Source organism: Miniopterus schreibersii (assembly GCF_964146895.1).
Source record: "Miniopterus schreibersii genome assembly, chromosome: 4".
Taxonomy (NCBI): Eukaryota; Metazoa; Chordata; class Mammalia; order Chiroptera; family Miniopteridae; genus Miniopterus; species Miniopterus schreibersii.
Window position 1 is genome coordinate 66879767 of NC_138105.1, and position 23633 is coordinate 66903399.

Sequence of the window (23633 nt, forward strand, 5' to 3'; positions counted from 1 at the left end):
TCGGCCGCCAGCGACCGAGCGGGGCCCGGCCCGAGCGGGACCTGGGGGTGCGACGCCGAGGGCGGGGGAGCGCGCGCCGCTGCTCCGGATCGGGCCGCGCGCGCCGCCTCAGGTGAGCCCGCGGGAGGCGGCCGCCGCATCCGAGCGCGGGCCTCGCCGTCGCCGCACCCGCTCCAAGCCGGGGGCTGTGGGCGGGCGGGCGCCCGGGACTCGAGGCCCAGGCCTCGGGTGAGGCCTGCTTTGGCCGCGGTCGCCGCGCTTTGTCCAGGCCTGCGAGGAGGTTGGGGGCGTTAACCGCCCGGCCCCGGGCGCCCGCTGGGCCTCGGGCGGGGGCGGTGCGGCTGGACAATGGCCGGGCCAGGGGCGGGAGGCGGGGGCGCCCTGCCTGGGCTGGGGGCGCGCGGGGGCTGGGCCGGGGCGTCCCCGTCGGCCCCGCACAAAAGATGACAGCGTGGGTGGCCCGGCTCGGCTGGCCGTGTTCGGCTGGGCCCTTCTATTATTCACAACCATCCTAATAATTTAAAAAAATGATAATTATAATAAAGAGAACCCAGGCCCTGGGTGGAACCCTCCTGCATTTCCGGCCCTTTGGGCACCGGCGAGGTTAACTGGGAGCTTCCCAGAGGCGCTCCCCGAAATAGCCATCATTGCATCCCACTCCCCTCCCCGAGTCAACCCGCAGTGCCATCGCGGCTTCCAAACTTGTCTCTGATCTCCGTTAGCCCCCCCTGAAATAAGCATGCAATCTGGATTTTTTATTTAAAAAATGTGTCCACTTGCTATGCACATCACATTACAGACGCGTCCCCCCAGTCCCTCCCCCTCTCAGCTCCATCGCCATCTCGAAGTCCCCCCTTGTCTGAAGCAATAAATTGTAGAGTCGCTTCTGCAACCACCCCCTGGGGCTGTCCTATCCACCCGCTTTGGGAGCTGGGGACGGATTCATTTTGAAAGAAACCTGTGCCCTGGGATGTGCAAGGGCCCAGGTCTGCGCCTGGTGGATGCTATGGCACCAGGTGCACGTCTACCTGGGCAAAGTGGAAGGTTTTACAGGGGATTCCCCCCCCCTCCCCCGGGTGTGGGGGAGGCGTGGACTGTGCTTTGGTGTGTCCCATCTGTGTTTTTTTTTCCGGGGAGGATCCTTTTGTTTTAATAATTCAGGTGCACCTGGGGAACTGTTTCCGGAGTTCTGTTCACTGGAGTCCAAGACCCTGTTACATGTAAAAAAGTGTGTCTTTTTCCATATGTTTCTGTCAATGGCATTTATTCAGCAAGCTCCTTTGGGTTCCACTGGTTGCTGGCACTGTCTTAAGGTCTCAGGATGCCTGCGCCATTGCTCTGCCTCAACAGCCATTTATCTGGTTGCCCCCAGGTTGGAGAAAACCCCTAAAATGGGCTCATTAGATGACTCCTATGCTGTTTTATCACTGCAGCAGTAAAAGAGCTAATGACTCCCCCTAATTCTCAAATAATAGCTTCCTTATGAGACATAGGGAGGGTTTGTCAACTCACTGGTCAGCTTTTTCTTGCCACCCTTGCAAAAGTAGTGGGCAGCCTCTCTCGTCTTTGCAGTTTGGTTTTTGGAACCCGAAGGACAGAGTGTGAAAGTCCTGTAGTCAACTTGTGATTATCTGAGTCCAGGGTTTCTGAAACTCACTGGTTCTCTTTCTGTGCTTCTGATTGGATGCTTGGCAGATTTTGCTGCTCCTGATGCAGGGGACTTGGTTAGGGTCAGACCACCCTCCACTGGGGAAGGTCACTTGGGGGGGGCGGGGCAAGGGGGTGGTTGCACAAATGTTCCCAGGTGTTGCGTGGGGTGTGCAAGTGGCTACTGTGTCAGTTGCCTCATGTACGTGTTTGATGTTTGTAGTTGTTGAGACTTGAAATGTATACAGATCTTACTTAGTAACAATTGACTTTCTTGCATTTTCTAATCCTTGTCTCGTTGGAGAGTAGGCTGTTAAGGAGCTGTTAAACATGTTAGAGCTTAAACTTATTGCTGATGGGTTGTTCAGGACCCCACCCTGCCTTTGTTCTACTTTCCTGTTTCTTAGAAAAGACCCTTCCTCAGGCCCTGTGCCTTCCTCCAGGAGCCTCCTGGGGCAGTCAGGGGCCCTCTGTGGTATCTGTAGCTCCCTGCCCCCCTGTCAGGTCACTCTGCCTATACTTGATCCTCCATCTCTCTGCCTCCTCTGCTGGTTTCTTGTGCTCCACCCCTTTCCCCTGGCTGCCTCATCTGAGCCTCTGCCCTGGAGAGCCCATCTGTTCCTTGGTTCCATCTGACACCTGTGAGGATGGACATTGGGGATGTTTGAGTGCTGATGCAGGTTTTGGGGAGTCCCTGACTTTAAGGGGGCTTCAGATCTAGTGAGGAAAAGAAAGGGGCGGTGGGCACAGCTATGATGGTGGTGTGGAGCCCACTGCCCTCTGGGTCAGCTCCTGGAGCAGGCAGGATGAGGTGATGGGCGCTAAGGGATGGAGGAGGGGAACAGTGCCTGGGCAAATTAGCATTTCCAATTGGCTTGCTTCCCGGGATCTGTATTTAGAGCCTCAGTGTGGGGTTCAGAACCGTGTGACCTTGGACTAGTCACTTGCTCAAGAACAAAATGAGGTGGTCACTAAACCTTCCCAAGTGTGGTTGGCGTGTGGAGAGCAAATGACCTATGGGCAGATGGAAAAACTGTGAGGGCTTCGTGTACCTGATTGGTCACTACCACACTATACTGGTGTTGCTGGCCCTGTCCCTCTATGGCCACAGCTCTTACCTGTCCTGCCACTGGGTACCTCTGCTTCTGGCTGAGGATGCCAGACAGAAGAGGACAGGGGCTGAACCTGGATTCTGTTCTGACCTGCTGTTCCTGGTAGTGTCCTTGGCTTCCTGCCCTCTTCATTCCCCACATAGACTTCTGAGTCTGAGGCCCTGCGTTCAGATCCCTCCTCTGGGGCAGGTCACTCCAAGTCTCTGGGCCTCGCTTTCCTCATTTGTAAAATGGGTATAATGAGAACCCAACCCCAGTAATTGTGAGGATCAAAGGGAATGAAAGGCTCTGAAGTGCTTTGCATGGCGCCAGGGAGCTGTGAACCTTGAGCCGATTTATTACCGCTGGGGTGCTGTCTGATTCTGCCCAGGTCTCCCCACTCGGGCTGGATTGTTCTCTATGGGAGGCTGTCTTGGGCACTGTGGGGTGTTGAGGAGCAACCACTTGAGGTCAACAGCACTCCTCCCCCACCCCCAGTTGTGACAACTGCACAGGCATTGCCTAGTGTCCCATGGGGGGTACAGTCACCCACAGGTGAGACACTCTCACTTGACCTTTAACACGGCAACAGTCTAATATTTGGCCATGTCCCTGATGTACCTCCAGTTCTAGTTCCCTTTGCCTCTTCCTCCCTTCCACTCTTTAATAGGGAGGGTCTTGTATTTGCAAATTGTGTCCAGCCCATACTCCTAGGCCTGCTGTCCAGGTTCTTCCAAATCATCACTCTGACTTTCCCCCACCCTTCCCAGCTTGCAGTTTCCACCTCCCCCATCCTCTAGGAGAGAAGCTCACACCCACGCCACCTGAGCCCTTGCCACCTCTCCCTGACCCTGTCCATGGTGCGGGGTTTTTCCCAACTGTTCTTGTCCTCTGGGAACCCACAGGTCCCCTACCCAGGCTTCCACACCCTCCTGGCCACCATACCCATTCCTGTCAGTTTGCTTAACAGTTGTTCTGGACTTTAAGGCAACTCACTTCTTTAATCTTTGCCTCTTCCTGAACAACTTTGTCCATGGAGTCATTGAACTGTTATTGTACTAGTTGCAGATACTTTTACACAATAAAATGAATTTAACTATGATAGTTTTCAAAAGTTTTTATTACTTTAATTACTGAGGCCTGAGTGGATCAATGAATTGATTTTGTTGTTGGATGAATTGGTTTTTGAGCTTACTCCCTGTTTTGACTTGGCCTGTGCTGGGAGCATCTTGTTGGTTAGATAAAGTGTCCTGACTCTCTTTTTTCACTCCTGCTCACTCAAGTAGCTTTAAAACCTTTATAAATGGTCTTCTACTCAGATTCCTCCAGCGACTTCCTCTTGCCTTTGGAAGAAATTCCAGATCCCTTCCCATGGCCTCCCTACTTTGTCCTCTTGGCACTCTCCTCTCTTCACTGTCCTACCACTCTCCCCTCCTGTGCCTGTACCCCTTCAGTCTAACCAGCTTCCATGCCTACTCTTCCCTGCTTCAGGGCCTTTGCACTTGCTGTTCCCATTGCCAGAATGCTGTTCCTTCATATCTCTACTCAGCTGGCTTCTTGTCGTTCAGGTCTTGGCTCAGAGAGGCCATCCCTGATCACACTGCCTAAATTCACCCTTCCAACCATCCTCACTTCCATCCTGCCTTTTTTTCTTTGTCCTCAGTACTACCAGAAATGCATATTAATCTGTTTATATGTCTACTGTCTGTTTCATTCACTAGGAGAAGCTTTTTCTGTAAAAGGTCAGAGAATAACTGTTTCCACCTTTGCAGGCGAGACGGCTTCAGTTCCAACTATTCCACTCTGCCACTGTAGCACAAAAGTACAGAGATGAGTGGATATGTCTGTGTTCCAATAAAACTTTACTTATGGACACAGAAATGTGAATTTCATATACTTTTCACATGTTACGAACTGTTTTTCTTATTTTGACACCCCCCCCCCCCAACCATTAAAAACGTCAAAACCATTCTTAGCTCGCGGGCTGTTCAAAAGCAGGCGGCAGGCTGGGTTTGATCCGCACAATGATGTCTGTCTTGGTTGCTGCATGTCTCCCTAGCACCTATAGCAGTTCCTGGTACATAGTTGATGTTCAACAAACATTTGTGTGTTAAATGAATGACTTTTCATCGTTCTTACATTAAAGCCTTTAGAGTCATAGTGTATACGTTAAAAAATGGTTTGTGGCCCTAGCCGGCTTGGCTCAGTGGCTAGAAGGGTCCCAGATTCGATTATGGCCAAGGGCATGTACCTTGGTTGCAGGCTCGATCCCCAGCCCTGGTTGGGGCACATGCGGGAGGCAACCAGTTGATGTTTCTCTCTTGCATCAATGTTTCTCTCTCTCTCCCTTCCACTCTCTGAAAAGCAATGGAAAAAATATCGTAGGATGAAGATTAAAAATAAATAAATAGAAAATGGGTTGTGGGTTGTTTCAAGGGGAATTAAAAGTGCAGGCATCCACCCCAAAAAAACTTCATAGTAAAGGAGAAAGAGTTGATGTAAATGGGCAAATACTTTGCTGTTTGCGATGCCCGATGTTTTCATTCTGCTTCACTCCACCCCTTTTGCATTGCACCCCATCAGAAGATTGGTAAGGAGCACACCTGGCCTTAAAGAGTGTTTTTGCCTGGCAGAAGCTGAGGGTTTAAAAGGAAGACACTTTCCCAATCATTTGGTTTTGTAAGCATCCGACCCATCTGCTTTCCCAATACCAGTGCCCCCTTCAGAAGGGATGAGAATGTAGTCCTGGGAAGTGCTTTATTCTTTTGCATGGGAACATGTGAAGAGGTGGCTTTTGTGGGTGCAATATTTGAGCTTTGTGGGGTGAGTGGACGCTGAGATGGCTGTGGGACGGCCGTGTTAGGTGCAAGGTGATGGCGCCCCCTGTGCTTCCTTGGCCTCACTCCTCTACCTCAGCTTTTGGGAGCGAAGACTGGCTGACGAGTGATTTCTGAGTCAAGCAGATCTTTAGCATCTCAGATTTGGTACGGTCCTGGGAACGTTCTGACTTGTTAAGGAAGCACACCGTTAATTTACAGTCATGCTTTCTTTAGTTGATTGAAATAAACAACCTGGAGAGGGGGTTATTCAGAACTTCTTGGCTTAACAAAGTTGCCTGTCTTTTTTTTTTTTTGCTTGTCTCCGTCTTCTTCTGCCTCTCCATCTATCTCTTCTCTCCCTTCTAGTCCCACCCCAGTGGTTCCAGTTTGCATTAAGCTGTCTTTGCCCCATGGTTGGGCTGTGCCTTTTGGACTGTGACTCTCTGGGGTAGAGGCCTTGAGTGTGTTTGTTCAGTGGACAAAGAGTAACAATCAGAATGCTAGCCACTGAGGGCTGCAGCCCCAAATGGGTCTCCAAGCACAAAAGAGAACAATAACCAATGTAGGATTTGGCTCCGTTGGCTGGTACCAGTGATGGCAGTTAGGGCTCTCAGGCAAGCCTGTACAGCAAGCTGTGAAGGGGTGGGCACTCAGCATTTGTACTCAGCACCCACTTCCCTTTGGTGTTTGCATTTGGACCCAGTAGATGACACCTTCTGGGCAGGTAGGGGTGGAGGTGGGCCTGCTTTCATGGTTTCATGGTTGCTGCCTCCACTCTCTGGGAAGAGAACATGGAGAGAAATGATTCATGTAAAATGAGCTGGCAGTGGATCTGGAACTGTGCTTTGTGCACAAGAAGTGAGAGGATGGATCAGGAGACCTCCTTAGAGCAAGAGCCAGCCTGAAGCCTCCAGCAGGCACAGTGACAGCCTGATAGCAGGGGCATGCCAGGGATCCCCAAACAAGTGGAACCCGGCTGTATGCTGAGCCCGAACTCAGGACCCCAGCATGCTCAGCACCTTTCTCCCCTTGGACAGCTCTAGATCTGCTAGTCGGGTGCCCTGAGTAAGTGCGGGGGACAGCTCACCTTGACTCCACAGGATGCGTGGGGCATCCCAGCCCAGCAGCTGGACTTGGAGATTCTGTCATATTGCTGGCCCCTTCAAGTCCCCACTGTTCCCTCATTCTCTTTTTTTAAAATCCCATCTGTCAGAAAGGGTTGACCCTAAGCAGAGTAGGCTTCCCATCTTAGGTCGGCAGCTGCATGGATCTGATTATCTTGGTCACGTGTCAAGAGAGAGAATTGCTCCATCTCTAGCTGGCATGTGAGTAAAACCCCTGAAATTTAAACTCTTGATTTATTGCTTTATCCCAACTCCTTCCCCCCAAGAAAGAGTAGGGAGTTGGTAGAGAAAGCTAGTTTTCTGACACCTTTTTGGAAGAGAAGTCATCTTGTTTCACTGCCTTTCTGGGCTATAGCAGGTGGAAGCCACAGAATGGTCTTGGCCACTCTGGCTTCTTCTTGTCCTTCCTGCACCAAAGGCAGAGCAGAGCCCTGATCTGAGATAAAGGTTGATGAGCAGTATCGTTCATCAAGGAACTGGCTCCTCTGCATGTCCAGTGCTCTCACCAGGTCCCATGGAAGGAAGGATGGGTGGTCAGATAGATGGACAGATGGACAGACAGACAGAGCTCATTAGCCACTCACAGAGCTACAGCAAGTGGGTGTGGTCAGGTTGAGGTTGACTGTTGCAAGGACCTTGGACAGAGTGGTCTCGGTGACGTGTCATATGGCCCCTGCAAACTCCCAAGCCATGTCATCCTCCAACCTCAAGGTGGAGATATACAATTGAGAATGGAAGAAGGCCTCTCATGCGTGGTCCTGGGGATCAGTGGCTTTTGTGATTCTGGCAGGGCCGGGGCTTTGTGGTGAACATACAGCCATTGGATATGTCCCCCAAGCCCTGGGTCTGGCTGAGGGTGTCTGCCGTTATCTAGTTGAGTGTGACAGTTGTTGAGCCTGTCTGCATGTAACCAGGTGCGTGTGATGGCCAGATGAACAATGTCTCCACTCACTGGGTCATGGGGCCATGGATGGAGCAGGGCCGGGGAGAGCAGAGGGAATGGTGGGGTCTGGTGGGGAGCTTGTGCAGGATTACGAAGAAAGATGGAAACCAAGTCTGTAGAAGTACAGGGCTGGGACAGTTCTTGTGGCTCAGGTGGTGACCAGGGAGGCAACCAAAGAGTCACCATTTGAGCTGAGTCTTGTCATCATGGGTGATGGTGAGCTGGTGGGCAGAGAAAGAAAGGCATTTGGAAGGGACACTGAGGGCTTGGCCTGGAAGACCTATGTGGAAGAGCATAGAGGAGGCAGAGGAAGCTGGAGGAGGCCCATTTGTCTCTTGGGTATCTCTGGGGTCCCCCAGTGCCAGACTTTGAGGGGTTAAGGTGAGCGGGGATGGGGGCGCAGCAGATCCGCCCTCAAGGAGCTTAGAGCCTGGTTGATGAGGCAGGACCAAAGTCATTCCAATCACCGGGGAGAGCCATGTGACAGCTGCCCAGTGATTTGCTCTGGTATGCTGGCCAGACCCTCTTAAAATGCTTCTGCCCTGTCTTAAAATTTTTTTTTTTTTAATTGTTGCTCTGCAGTTGAGCATTAACCCATGAACCAAGAGGTCCCCAGTTCAATTCCTAGGTAGGGCACATGCCTGAGTTTGGGCTTGACCCCCAGTATGGGGCATGCAGGAAGCAGCCGATCGATCTCTCTCTCTCTTTCTCTCATTGATGTTTCTATGTCTCTATCCCTCTCCCTTCCTCTCTCTCTAAAATCGATTAAATATATATATATTTATTTATTGAGATATTCACATACCATAAAATGTACCCATTTAAAATGGACAATTCAGTGGTTTTTAGAACATCACCACCATCTAATTCCAGAACATTTTCATCACTCCAAAAGGAAATCCCATACCTATTAGACTGTCACTCCCCACCTCTCTTCCTCAGCCCCTGGCAACCACTAACCCACTTTCTTTCCCTTGGATTTGCCTGTTCACATTTCACATAAATGGAATCACATACTATGTGATTTTTTGTGTCTGGCTCCTTTCACTGTTTTCAAGGTTCATCCACATTGTAGCAGGTGTCAGTGCATCACTCCTTTTTATAGCCGAATAATATTCCAGTGTTTGGATGGACATACTGTGTTGATCCACTATCTGTTGATGGACATTTGGGTAGCTTCTCCTTTTTTCTGCCCCATCTTTTCCCTAACTGTCTCAGAGTTCTAAAATTCCAGGGCTGGGGTGTGCAGACTGCTCACCTAGCTGACCCGCTGGGCAGAGGCAGCATGGGAAGCCTTTGTGGGGCTCTGTCTTGGTGGGGGGCTGAGGCAGGGAGGGGTCAGCAGAAGGAGGTAAGAATAAGGGAGGTCCGGCCTGTGGTGCATGGGTTGTAGGTTTGGGGTTGGGCTTCCAGGAGGAGTGAAGCCTGGCATGTCAGGTATGATGCCCAGCTCACCTGCAGAAGGAAGCTCCCAGGCTGTTCTTTGCACGTGTAGGTTATGAACTCCAGTATTCAGTGGTGAGTCCTCACCTCTCTGCCTTCCTCTTCCTCCAGTCCAAGTTGGTCAGGGTCTACTCGGAGTGGGCTGTGCCTGGGCCCCTGGTGGGCCCCTGGAAGGATCTCTAGTGCAGCCACTGGGCCTCTGTGTCCACTCTATGGAGCAGCCCTGTTACTCTGGATTGTCTGTTGTGTCCAGTATGTTTTCCTGGTAGGCAGGACTGGGCCCTTTCTGCCTTAGAGTCCACCACAGCCAGGGTCAGAAAGGTGTGTCCTGATTCCTGCCTGCCCTGGTGCTAGTGTCATCCCTGCTGGCCTCGTTGGCTGTGCTCAATCTGGGCTCTGAGCTGGCCTCCCTGAGAGCTCCATGTGGCTCAGGTGAAGACCCTTCTTTCTGAATTTCCCCAGTCCCATCCATCCGAGTGTCTGGCCAGCAGGTTTGAAAGTGAGCTGCCTTCCCTGGCCACTTCCCTTTCCTGGTCTGTCTGGTCTTGGCCCTGACAGGATTGTGAGTTGTCCCTTAGAAGGCAGCAGCTGCCAAGTTCTAAGCATCCCCATGGCCCCCACAAAGCCCCACTGAGCAGTCCTGTGGGTGGACTGTGGCTCCTGCCCTGGCATCCTCCCTCCCTGGATAATCAGGGACCCCCTTCCTTCCAAGGGTTGTGCTGTCACCATGCCAGGTGATTCGGCTCACCTGCTTTGCTGGTGTCTATCCTGTGGGGAAGAGGTATGTGTTTGTGTGACTCACAGTCCCCTGGCAGAGGATACAGGTGACCTGGGTGTCCTGAGTGCCAGGGAGTTGATCATGGCACTGAGAAGATTCCATGGGGGATACACATGGACACTTAAGTGTCAGACGTCAAAGTTGGACCCCCACCTCATGCCGTATACAGATACTAACTCTAGATAACCAAAGATCTAAATGTGAAAGCTGAACCAACAAAACCCTTGGGAGAAAACACAGGCACAAGTATAAACTGATGTTTGAGGCAGCACTGTCCACTAATGATACAAGGTAGCCCCATGTGTAATTTAAAATTTTCTAGTAGCCACATGAAAAGATAAAAAGAAAAAGGTGAAGTTAATATGAATAGTGTATTTTATTGAACCCAAATATCCAAAATATTATCGTTCCAACATGTAATTAGTATAAAAATTGTATTTCACTCTTGACATCTTGGTGTCTTTAACACCCAACTTCTTGGTGTATTTCCCATTCTGACATCCTGTGTCTATTTCACACTTGACATCCTGGTGTATTTCACATTCAGTGCTGCTGTGCTGGGCCTCCACAGGCTGGTCTTTGGGAATACTTATGCCTCTGGATGAACTGAGTGCTGTGATGGGTCAGGGATGCTGTAAATGGGGTACCTGGCATTTAGTTGAGGCTGGCCCCTTCGCAGCCCATCAGAGTTTCTGAATCTGTTAGCCTCTAGCTGGGGAGATGAGACAGACCCAACACAAACCAGCTATAGCCATGTGAGGGGTGAGTGAGGAGGGTAAGACCCACCATGGTGGAGTGTAGCTCAGGGGGACCCCTTTGGAGGGGCCAGGGAGTCCCTGAGGCTTTCATGGAGGTGGCAGGAATGAAGATGGTGCGTGGAGGAGGAGGCTGTGGGTTTGCCTGGACAGCACAGCTGACCTCGGGGAGGGCAGGGACTGACCCCTAAAGGGCCTGTGTTTGGGGGTGCTGTGGGGAAGTGGGAACAAGCTGAAAGCCCTGCTCTTGAGACTCTGGCTGAGCCTGCCAGCCTGCAGCACTGCCGCTCACTCCAGGATGTTGGGCTTGATGGCCAGCCCTCAGAGGGTCGAGCGGCCATGGCTGTGGCCCAGTCCTTCCCATGGGCCCTTGCATACAGCCTCTCATATTTGACAGGATCTTGAAACCTTGTCCTAGCAGTGAGGGCTGAGAGTCCTGAAGGCCGAGCCCATGGCAGCGTATTTGTGGCATGGATGCTGGGGGCTCTGAACTTGGGACTCAAGATGTTTCCATGGAGGGAACTGGAGGAACTTGGAATGCTGCTTTGGCCATAGGAAAGCCCAGGAGAGTTTATGTACAAGCATAGTTTGGAAATAACATCCCGCAGCTGCAGACAGTTTTAAAAGGCCTGAAGTCTCGAGGTTGGGTGGCCGAGTGGGATTGACAGCTAGAGGCTGGTACTCACGCACTGGGCCTGCCTGGGTTCAGATGCTGCCTGTGCTGAGTCTGTGCCCTCCTCCTAAAATGGGGATGATGCTGGAGGTTTCTACTTCAAGTGTGGGTGAGATTAACTGAGTTACTACATGAAAATCCCTTAACAAAGTAGTTCCCATCCTAGGAGTGATTCTGCACCCAGGGAACACGGGGCATTGTCTGGGGATATCTGTGGTTGGCATCAAGTGGGTGGGTGTCAGGGATACTGCTCAACCCCTCACGGTGCCCAGGATGTCCCCCTCTCTCACAGAATGTTCTGATTTCTAGCACACCTGGCCCAGGGATAGGCGTCAGTAGATTACAATAATGATTTTTCTCTGGGCTTCTGTTCTTTCCTTGACTGTGAGTCAAGGTATTTTCAGTAGCAACAGAAGCTTCTAAAATCACTTTCCATTCCAGAGCAGCCCATGGTTTTTGGTGTTGCTACTCCATATTTGTGCTGGGAAGTTAAAAAACAATTGAGGTTATTACATGCCACTTTGAAAATAAGTTGGGTTTTCTTCTTCTGGAGCTTCTTTATTTTAAAGGGACAGGTAGGAGGGTTTGACAGGGTTTTATATACCAGGAGTCTGGGTGGTGTTCGTAGGGGAGGCTGGACTGGAGGCAGCCAGGCTAGAACTCAGTCCTGCCGCCTGTTCCAAACATCTCTTCAGGTTTTTTCCCTCCAATGAACTTGGGGTTTGATGTGGAGCCACCAGCGCAGAGCACTGTGGTTCTGGGTTGAATGGTGCCTCAGGCCTGTGTGAGGGCTGTGTGGATTTGCAGACCGACTCCTGGCAGTGAGAAGATTGGGTTAGGTTTCGTGTTCTTCGGCTGTCTCTGCTTGGGCTCAGGTGTCCTAGGTGCAGCCACCATGAGACCTGATACCTGGAGATGCTGCCTCAGTGTTCTAGCCTCTGCTTCTTGAAGCCCTAGGTCTCCTGGATTAATCAATTTGGCCTTTAGCCAAAAGAAGTCCTGAAAACGTTGTGATCAGCCAAGTCACAGTGGTTGTTCCCCTAACAAGACTCCTAGAGAGATCTTCATTATAAAAATAATTTATCTTCACAGTTACAGGAAGGCAAAACCAAAACAATACAGGCCACCAATAGTCCCTGATAAGCTCCTGACGTGCGTGTTCAGTCAATATGGAATTTGTGCTGGTCCCTCTGTGTGTTCCTGGGGTCCAGCTATTGGTTTGGGGTGACAGGATATTTTCCTTGCTCTGAGAGGTTGATGTGGTCACTGGGGAGGCAAGTACTTGCATGGGGCTGGATGTGGCCCCCTGACCAACAGGCAGGGGGTCCTGTCACATAGGCTGGGCACCCGGGAGGGCTGGGACCTTAATGTGGTCAGGGATGAGGGAGTAGGTGTTGCTTAGTGATCCTGACCGCTGTGCACTGTGCAGGAGAGAGGTGAGTGTGCGTGCATGAGACTGGAGAGCTGGGCCTGACTGAGTCCCACACTACCCTTCTTCTGCCTGTAGTGTCAGCCGAGAATGTTCTTCCCCAGGTCAGTGGTTTGGCACTGAGCCTGGGCCGGGCTCCGGGGTGAACTTGGGTTGGGGCTGTGGAGGAGGCCTGGCAAGAGTGGGTGTCTCAGGAAACTGGCAGAATCCTCAGCTCTTTGCCTTGGAGCAGCCCCACAGTGAGTTGACTGGCTTAGAGAGAGCCTACTGAACTTTGATTGGTCTCCTAAATGCTGACATTACACTCAGAGGTGTGGGTGAGGCTGGCCAGGAAGCAGTAAGGGCTGTGGGACTTGGTAAAGTCTTCCGTGGAAAGGAGGGCTATGCTGGGGCCCCATAGTACCCCCTAGGTATGGGAACCCCTAGCAGTCCAGGTGCTCAGGAAGACCAGGGGACTTGTAGGGGGCCAGCATCTCTGTGGCCTCAAAGGGGCCTCCTGGGCTTCATATTGAGGCAGCACTGGGTTTGCAGTCTGGAGCCAGAGCTCACAATGGGACCTGAGCTTCCAAACCTTGTCACTGCCACTGACTTGGGGCAGATAACACAGGCTCCTTGGGCCTTGGTGTCCTCACATACTTTCCTCATCTGATGATGGTGAGCAGTAAACAGGGTGATGATGCATGTTCATAAATGCTCAGCATGGGAGCTGTCACCCCTGCTGCCAAGTAGAAGCTTCAGTGGCATTCTACAGCCTGCTGACTCTACCAGCCCCAACTATGCAGAAGAAGACAAAGGTATTCTACACGCCCAATGGCTCAGGGGTCTGTTGTTAGATGTCTCCATGTTTATTGTGCCAGGCTAGGTGCCAAGGAACGTTGGCTCCTATGTGATGAAGATGAGAGAGAGATTTGATTGCAGAACTTGAGGAGTGATGCTTCTTTAACTGGGTGTACAGTGAAGGCCTCTCCTGGGTGACATTTGGGAAGAGACTGAATGACTCAAAGGTGCTAGCCTTTGAGAAGATCTGGGACAAGGGGCTTCACATGGAAGAACAAACAGTGTGTGCAAAGGTCCTGAGGTGGAAATGAGCTTGGCATGTTTGAGGACGAGAAGTGTGCTGGAGTGTGATGAACTAGCAGGAGAGAGCAGTAGACCCTGAGGTTCACAGAGACCAGACCAAGTGGACCCTGCACTTAGGCTGCAGTGAGGCAGGGGGAAGCCTTGGGAGGTGGCAGTGATGTCAGAGATTCATGTGGCTGGGGGCTGTCAGGAGTGAAAGCAGAGAGGGAACTCCAGCCGTCATCCAGGTAAGCCATGATCCGTGACCATGGCTCAGAAGAAGGTGGTCTGGACTGAGGGTGAGGGGGACTGGACTTGGGGTGGATTTTGGAGGCAGCAGACCTGCTAAGCCTCACAAGTAGATTGGATGTGAGGGAAAAAGGAATCAATTCTGACTCCCAGATTGGAATAATCCCTGGCTTCACTACTTCATCCCCAGCTGTGTGACCTGGGGCAAGTCACTTAACCTCTTTGGGTCTCACCTTCCTTATTGTGATAAAGTGACAGAGGCTGACTACCTGAGAGGATTGTTTGAGTGGAAGTGAGTTACAGTTCTCCATAAGTGGTCATGTCACAATGTGGACGCTCAGCCTGGTGCAGAAGGTGCTGGGAGAGCCCTGGTTCTGGCTTCTCCCAGGATGGCCAGGGAAGGTTGGGCTTCGTCCTATTGGCTGTTTCAGCCACTCTTCCTTTCCTTTATTGTTCTCCCTTTTTAATCTCCTCATTTAGAAAGAATCAACAGCTCGGTGTTAGAGCAGATCATTTCCACCTGGAAATGGGGACTTTGAAAGGGAGACACCTCGTGCACAACCTAAGGATTTGCACAAATTCCCTGACTATGAGCAGTTCCTGTTTGCTCACTTGAATGAGGGCTTGGGAGTGGGTCAGTCCTGGCAGAACATGTCATCTTAGTCTGAAGGAGAAATAGTGGCTGTATTCTGTGCAGAAGCCTGGAATCCTGGTGCCTGGTAGAGATCATTTTAGAGGTCATCGTGTGTGTCAGGCAAATCTCAAATGCTGTTTTGAAAACTCATTATTAGAGATGGTGTTTAGACGATCCCGTGTCTCTTTAAGATCTGAGTTGTGAAAACACTCGAGCAGCCCTGGTCACCTCTCTGCCCATTGTTTCGGTCTTGATGAGATGGTCTTCAGTTGTGACGATGGAATGTGGATTTTTGTAAACTTGGCTGGAGGAGAGCATTGTTAGGGCCATTGTTGTTGCTTCCCTTTATTTTATTATTTTATTTCATTTTATTTTATTTTATTTTATTTTTAAATTACCGTTGACATTCAATATTATATTAGTTTCAAGTGTACAGCATAGTGGTTAGACGTTTTTATAACTTACAAAGTGGTCCCCCAGTTAAGTCTAGTACCCACCCGACACCATACATAGTCATTACAATATTATTGACTATATTCTCTATACTGTACTTTACATCCCAGTGATTGTCCTGTAACTGCCAGATATGTACTTCTTAATCCATTCACCTTTTCGTCCCCATTTATTTTATTTTTAAAACATTTTATTATGGAGAATTTGAACACACACAGAGGTAGACAGAATAGGATAAAGAAGCCCCACGTACCCATCACCCAGCCCCCATGGCAGTCTGTCCTTTCATCTTCCCATCCATGCTGAAATGGCCCCCATATTATTTTTTAAAACTTTTTAAAGAATTGTGGATTCCCAAGAAATTGCAAAAGTAGTATAGAGAGACCCTGCGTACTTTTCCCCCAGCTTACCACAACGGTGACATTTTATATAACCATCATGCATTGTCGAAACTAGGAAATTCACTTTGCTACAACATGCTGAAGCCTCACTGAGATTTCACCATTTTTAGCATACACTCATTTTTTTTGTATGTCTTTGTGACATCTACTCTATCCCCTGCATAGATTTGTGTAGCTACCATGACAAGATATAGAACTGTGCCTTCAACATGAACGAAGTATCTCATGCTCCCTTTTAAAGTCACCCCCACTTCCCACCTCCAGCCTGGGCAACCATTTGTCTGTTTCCATCTCTATATCCTTGTCATTTTGAGAATGCTAGGAATCCTACATCATATGTAACCTTTTTGGGGGAGTGGCTTTTCTCACTTGAGATCCATCTTCATTGTTGTGTTTTGTCAGCAGTCCATTCCTTTTTACCGCTCAGTAGTATCCATGCCAACATTATTTTGTGATCCTTTCATTTTTCTGTAAGGTGGGCAGTAGTACTAATAATCCCCCATCTTTCACTCCTGATTTTAGCAATTTGGGTCTTCTCTCTTTTTTTTCTTGATCACTCTACCTAAAGTTTATCAGTTTTGTTGATCTCCTCAAAGAACCAACTTTTGGTTTAGTTGATTTTCTTTGTTTTCTATTTTGTTAATTTCTGCTCTAATCTTTATTCTTTCTTTCTTCTTGCTTGAGGTTTTGATTTGCTCTTCTTCCAGTATCTTAAAGTAGTAGTTTGGAGTATTGAATTGAGATCTTTTTTCCTTTTTTAAATATAGGCAGCTATAAATTTCCCTTTAAGTATTGCTGTAGCTGCATACTGTAAATTTTGGTTTGTTGTGTCCTCATTTTGATTCACTTCAAAGTATTTTCTAATTTCTCTTGTGATTTATTCTTTGACCTGCGGTTGTTTAGGAGCGTGTTGTTTCATTTCCACATATATATATATATTAAAAATATATCTTTATTAATTTCAGAGAGAGGAAGGGAGAGGGAGAGAGAGAGACAGAAACATCAATGATGAGAGAGTCATTGATTGGCTGCAGCCTGCAACCCGGGCATGAGTCCTGACCAGGAATCGAACCCTGATCGCCTGGATCCTAGGTCGATGCTCAACCGTTGAACCACCCTCAGCTGGGCTCCATATATTTTTGAATCCGCAAATTTCTTTCTGTTACTGATTTCTGATTTCAGTTGTTTTCAGAGAACGTACTTTGTGTGATTTAAATTCTTTTCAGTACCATGAGGGTTATTTTATAGCTTAACATGTGGTTCATTCTGGAGAAGGTTCCATATGTACTGAGAAGAAAGTATAATTTTCTGTGGTTAGGTGGGATTGTCTATAGATGTCTGTTGGTTTATAGTGTTGTTCAAGTCTTCTGGTTGTTGGTCTTCTGCCTAATTGTTTTATCCATTGTTGATATTGGAGTATAACTATCTTCAACTATTATTGTTGAATTGTTTATTTCTTCCTTCATTTCTGTCAGTTTTTGCTTCATGTGTTTAGCCTTTTGTGTTATTAGGTGCATATATGTTTTATAATTGTTATGTATCTTCTTGATGGGTTGGCCCTTTTATTATTATTTAATGTCCATCTTTATCTCTACTAACATTTTTGTTTTAAAGTGATATTAGTATAAGCGCTCCAGCTTTCTTATGTTTGCTGTTTTCATGGTATACCTTTTTCCATTCTTTTTTTCTTCTTCAGCCTATTTATATCTTTCAATCTAAAGAGTGTCTCCTATGGCCCCGGTGGGGTGGCTCAGTTGGTTGGAGCATTGTCCCATACACTAAAAGGTTGTGGATTCAATTCCCTGTCAGGGTACATACCTAGGTTGTGGGTTGATCCACAGTCAGGGTGAGTTCGGGAGGCAACCGATTGGTGTTTCTCTCTCACATTGATGTTTCTCTGTCTCTCTGTCTCTCTCACCCTTCCTCTTTCTCTAAAATCAATAAAAACATATCTTCGGGTGAGGATTAAAATAATAATAATAAAAAAATAAAGAATGTCTCTTCTAGACAGCATGTCATTGGCTCTTGTTTTTTGCCTCCAGTCTGACAATCTCTGTCATTTGATTGGATTGTTTAATCCATTCACATTTAATGTCATTATTGATCCAGTTGGATTTATGTCTGTCATCTTCCTTTTTGCATTCTGTCTCATGTCTTTTTCCCCCCTTTCTTCCTCCTTTACTGCTTTTGCATTAAGTGAATATTTTCTACTGTAACATTTTAATTCTTTAATGATTTTCTCACTCTATTTTTGGAAGTATATTCTTAGTCGTTACTCTGGGCCTTATCATATACATTTTATCAGAATCTACCTCTGGTTCCCAGTATTATTTGAGGCAAATCTTTGCTGATTCCACTGAATAGTGCTTAATCAGGATTAAACTCACTTGATCAATTCAGTGACTTAGGTTTTGGGTTTTTCAAGGATGCTGATGTATCCCCTTGTCTGAATGGTGCCCTTCTTCTGTTCATTCCTTCTCACATTCAGTGAAGTGAATGTCTCAAAGCCCTCATAGGACCTGTAATGTTCGAAACTACTTGTGAGGCTCTGCCATATCAGGACTGGCTTGGGAAGACCCTCTCTAATTGCGCTCTTTGTGGTTCTGGCCTCTTCTCCCTTGCCCCATTGAAGCTGACTGGTTGGTGGCCCTGATCCTGCCACAGGATTCCAAATCTAGGTCAATGTGTCATGCCCACTTGGAGGCATGTCTTTGGGCTTTAAGGAGTGCCTGGTACTTAGCTTCGAGATCAATCTGTGGAAGGCTAGCAGGGCAGTGGGTTCTGACTGGTTTGTTGACTGTGACTCCTATTAGAGCCTAGGAGGGCAGCCTGTGGGTTCGAGGTCAGGATGGTGCCGGGTGGGCAGAGAACTGGGTGCAAATGGAACAAGTGCTTCTTGTCACCAACAATGTGGGCAGCTATGGTGTTCTGGATATGTTTAGTTGAATCTTCAAACTACCATAAAAATTTTGATCAGAACTTTGGAGAGCTCTTGTACATTTATTTTCTGATTTGGTATTTTTTTAAATAGCAGTTTTGTTAAGTATAATTCAGATGCCATACAATTCATCATTTAAAGTGTACTATTCAGTAGTTATTAGTTTATTTACAGTTGTGCAGCCATCATGACTATCTAATTCCAGAACTTTTTCGTCACTCCAAAAGGAAACCCCATACCTCTTAAACAGTCACTCCCCTTTTCCCAGTCCCTGATGACCACTAATCTACTTTATGTCTCTGTGGATTGGCCTGTTCTGGACATTTCATGTAAGCGCAGTCATACAATATGTGGCCTTTTGTGTCTGTCTTTCTCACTGAGCTTAATGTCCTCAAGGTTCATCCATGTTGTAGCAGGTGTCAGAATTACTTTCCTTTGTAAGGCTGAATAATAGTTCATTGTATGGATGGGCCACATTTTGTTTATCTGTTCATCCTTTGATGGACATTTGGGTTGTTTCCACCTTTTGGCCATTGTAAATAATGTACATAATGGATAATATGAACGTTCACGTACGTATGTTTTTATTTCTTTTGGGTAATATATAAGAGTGGAATTGCTGGGTGAGATCGAAACTCCATGTTTAATGCTTTAAGAAACTGTCAAATTGTTTTACAAAGTGGCTGTACCATTTTTACAATTCCACCAGTAGAATGTGAGTGTTCCAATTTGGCTTGGTGTTTTATTTATTTATTTATTTATTTACTTACTTACTTATTTATTTAATCCTCACCCAAGGATATTTTTTCCATTGATTTTCAGAGAGGATGGAAGGGAGAGAGAGAGATAGAGAGGAACATCAATGTGAGAGAGACACATTGATTGTTTGCCTCCCTCATATGCCCAGACCAGGGCCAGGATCAAGCCTGCAACCAAGGTACATGCCCTTGGTGGAATCGAACCCGGGACCCCTCAGTTCACAGGTCAATGCTCTAATCACTGAGGCAAACTGGCTAGGGCTGGCTTGATATTTTAAATTTGAATTAGGTAGGGAGTGGGTACCATAATCGTTCTGGTAATAGTTTAATTCCAGGACACCTTGCCTCTTTCCCTGAGATCTGCTTCTGTCTACTTAAATGGACCAGCCAGTGAGCTGCTTGGTCACAGGCACGTCTCTGGAGGCGAGCTCTAAGTACTGTTTGTTTTTATAAAAGTGATACATAAGTGTTGTCAGTAAAGACAGAAAGCTATGTGAATTACAAATTTCCCTAGATCGTGAAGGCTCTACGGTTGTCACTGTATCAGGTGGAGGTCTTTCTAGTTCATCTACTGCATACTCCTTTGTTTTTATATGGCTGTGTATGATTTCCTTGCCCGTTTTCCTGTTAACGGGCACTTAGATTACTTATATAATTTTCGTTTTAAACAGTGCTGCAGTGAGCATCCTTGCTGCTATCTCCTTGAGGTGATCTTCTGCGAGTGTGGTAGCTCAGAGCATGGACACCTTTATTAGTTTGAATATGTTGCTCAGTAGTCCCAAGAAAGGTGGTCTGAATTGACCTTCCTATAACAGCTGGAGGCTTTCATCATACCAGTGACAGTCCCAGCTTTGTTCCTTCTTTTAATCTATTACCTCCTAGTCCCTGCTTTTTTGAATTGTCAGTTTATAGCCATTGCCTACTTATTATATTGGGTGTTTATTTTTCTTTATTATAATAGGTTTCTCAGCCTCAGCACTATTGATATCTTTGAGTTGGATCTTTCTGTGGGGGACCATCCTGGGCACTGTGGGATGTTGAGCAGCATCCCTGGCCTCCACCCACTCAGTGCCAGGAGCACCTTCCCACTTCCAGTTGTGAAAACCATAAATGTCTCAAGACATCACCCAGTGTCCCCTGGGGGACAGAGTCACCTCTGGTTGAGAATCAGTATTTTATAATAACCCTTTCTATATTAGGGCTATTAGCATCCTTTTGTGTTACTTTTTTTTTTTAAGTATGTCTTTATTAATTTCAGAGAGAGGAAGGGAGAGGTAGAGAGACAGAAACATCAATGATGAGAAAGTCACTGATCGGCTGCCCCCTGCACCCCCCCCACCGGGGACTGAGCCCGCAATCGAACTGCAATCTCCTGGATCATCGGTCAACGCCCAACCACTGAGCCACGCAAGCCGGGCTATTACACATTTTTTTTCTCACTTTCTCATTTATTTTTATCTTTCAGCTTTATTTGTGATGTGTTATTACATTGAATATTTTAAAGTTAATTGCCAAATTTGTCTTTTCCTATAAAGTTCTGGTCTTGTGACCTGCGTAGAGAAGTCTTTCCCTCCCAAGATTGTAAAAACATTGGCCTGTGTTTTTCTCTTTGCACTTTTATGGATTGTATGAAGACCTGCAGTCTAGAAACACAAGGTGGGGACAGAGCTTTTTGTTTTCTATGTGTCTCCATGCTAGTCTGCATGGGCTGGTGAAGCTAGTGGGTAGGACACAGATTGAGAACTGGGCTCCCCTGTTGGCTGTGTTGCAAGTCACTTCACTGCCGTGTGCCTCAGTTTCCCCATCTGTGAAATGGACTGTGATAAACAGTACCTGCTTCCCAGGGTTTTGAGGCTAATCAGACATGCCAGGTGCTTAGAGCCATGCCTGCATGTAGGTGAACTGTGCCCCCATCACTGAACTTGTCATCCTTACTGGCCATCTCTGATCCCAGCATAGCTCTGAGGGAAGGCCCAGAGCAAACTCTAGAATGAAGGTGATATTCAGGGGGAGTCATTGAACCCGTCCAGGATCACCAGGGCAGTGAGTGAGGATGGAGTCCTCTCCTGGCCTGTAACTTGTGTACATGTGTGTCTTCCATCCCCACCCAGAGCCTACACAAATGCCCACAAATTTACAAGGCATATCTGTGGAGAAACAAAGATTATTTTGTTAATGATTATGGTTTTAAATGGTTAATTATAGAACATCTAAGACCTATACATGTGTATAAAGAATGAACTGGTAGCCTTGGCTGGCGGCTCATTTGGTTGGAGCGTTGTCTGTGCACCAAAAGGTGGTAGGTTTGGCCCTGGCCTGTGTGGCTCAGTGGTTAGAGCGTCAGCCTGCACCCTGAAGGATCGAGGGTTTGATCCTGGTCAAGGACACGTACCTGAGTTGTGGATTTGCTCCCTGCCCCTGGTTGGGGCTTGTGTAGGAGGCAACCAGTAGATATGTCTCATCGATGTTTCTCTGTCTCTGTCTCTCTCCCCCTTCCCCCCTCCCTCCTTTCCATTCTCTCTGAAAAAGCAATGGAAAATATATCCTCAGGTGAGGATTAAAAAAAAGGTTGTGGGTTTGATCCCCAGTTGGGGTGCGTACTGGAGGCAACCGATCAATGTTTCTCTTTCATATTGATGTTTCTCTCTCTCTCCCCTCCCTTCCCCCCATTCCTTTCTCTCTAAAAATCATTAAAAAACAAATCCTCTGGTGAGCGTTATAAGAAGAATGGATGGGTAGTATTTTGAGTGTCTGCCAGGGTACCCTTCTGGCTGTGTGGGGCGTTTGCTTGTTCCCCTCAGCCCCCAGGATGTTGGCGTCCCTTTCTGTCTCTGCGTGGCTCCAGCCCCTTGCCTGGGGCTGTGAGCCAGAGGGACAGGTGGCCTTTGCCCATGCTGTTTCCTTGACCCTGTTGAGAGCCTAGTAAAGACAAAGGTGGGCTGGGAGGCCCTGATCCCGTGGAGTCCATGATGTTCCGAAAGCAAGTGCTGGCAGCCATACCTGCCTCCCTCCTGGGTTCCCTGGCTTTTTGCCCAAACACTTCCCTTTTATTTTTCCAATCCACGTGCTCTTTTGTTTTTAAGAAAAAATTTTGGAGATGTAATTTCAGATTTACAGAAAAGTTGGCAAGAATAATATGAAGAATCCTGGATTCCCATTTTGCTACATCTGCCTTTATTCCCTTGGTCTTCTCCATTCTCTCTCTGTGCACTTTTCCAGCTCTTCCAGGTAGGTAGATACCCCTTTCTCTAAATACTTCAGTGTTTACTTCTTCCAGACAAGGTACTCTCTTATCAAATTATCAACATCAGGAAGTGAATTCTCCAAATTCTCAAAAGAAAATCCAGGATCACACATCGCATTCAGTTGTCATGTCACTTTTTTTTTTCTTTTGATCTGAAACAGTTCTGGAGTCTGTCTTTGGAGTTCATGACTGATGTTTTGAAGAAAGAGACCACTTATTCTGTAGGATGTCCCATGATGTGGGTTTGTTTGATGGTTCCTCATGTCCTGGTTTAGGTTACACACGTTTGGCAGGAATATCCAAAAGTGATCTTGTGTCCTTCTCGGTACATTGTATCCAGAGGTCCCTGGTGTGAATTTGTCCCATTTCTGGTCATGTCAACCTCGATCTCTTGGTGTCTGCCAGGTTTCTCCACCATAAAGTTACTATTTTACCATTTGTGTTTAATATGTTTCTTGTGGGGAGATACTCTGAGACTATGTCAACATCCTGTTACTCCTCCAACACTCACTGCTTGTCTTAGCAGCCATGCTGATTCTTGCCAAATAGTGATTGTCTAATTCCACCATTCTGCATTCACTGGTTGGCTTTGTACTGTAAGGAACAGATGTCTCTGTTTCCTCATTCATTTGTTTATATCACTGTGGACTCCTGGATTCTTACCTGATTTAGTAGGTTATAATCCATCACTCTCCTTATGTTGCTCCAGTGGTCTGAGATTTGCCCAAAGGGAGAGCCCTTGCTGGCTCCTTGTGTCTTTTTGGCATATCCCCGCCATTCCTTTGGCACTTCCTTGCTTTTGGACACAGTGAGATGTTCCAGGCCCATCCTGTACTCTCCCTGTCCAGCTCAGGGATTGACCACTTCTACAAGGAGCCCTGGTTCTTTTGTGGACAATGTCATTTAGAACTAAGATCTGGGTGCTCAGTGTGCTCATCGCCAATGGGGTGTCTTTGCATCTAGGCCCTCTCATAAGCCAGAGCTGGGAAATAGAGGTGTGAGTACCCACGTGCGTACATTAGCATGTGTATATATCTGTATATGTGTATCAGGCACACACACACGCACACACACACGCACACACACACACACACGCTATCCACATTTCTGCTTTTAGCTCTCTACATATACACACTACTGCCCATGAGTTCACACCAGTGCCTCCAGTTAGTCCCACACGCAGGCTCCTTGCTGG

At 47.7% G+C, this 23633-nt stretch overlaps 1 protein-coding gene across 1 annotated transcript in view; it reads left to right on the forward strand.

The window, feature by feature from the left end:
* The window catches only part of KDM4B (lysine demethylase 4B), a 129554-nt gene continuing 105921 nt past the window's right edge, over positions 1-23633 (forward strand). Inside the window, exon 1 of the mRNA XM_081136619.1 lies at positions 1-112. The gene's annotated coding sequence lies outside the window, so the exon portion shown is untranslated. The remainder of the gene's footprint in view (positions 113-23633) is intronic.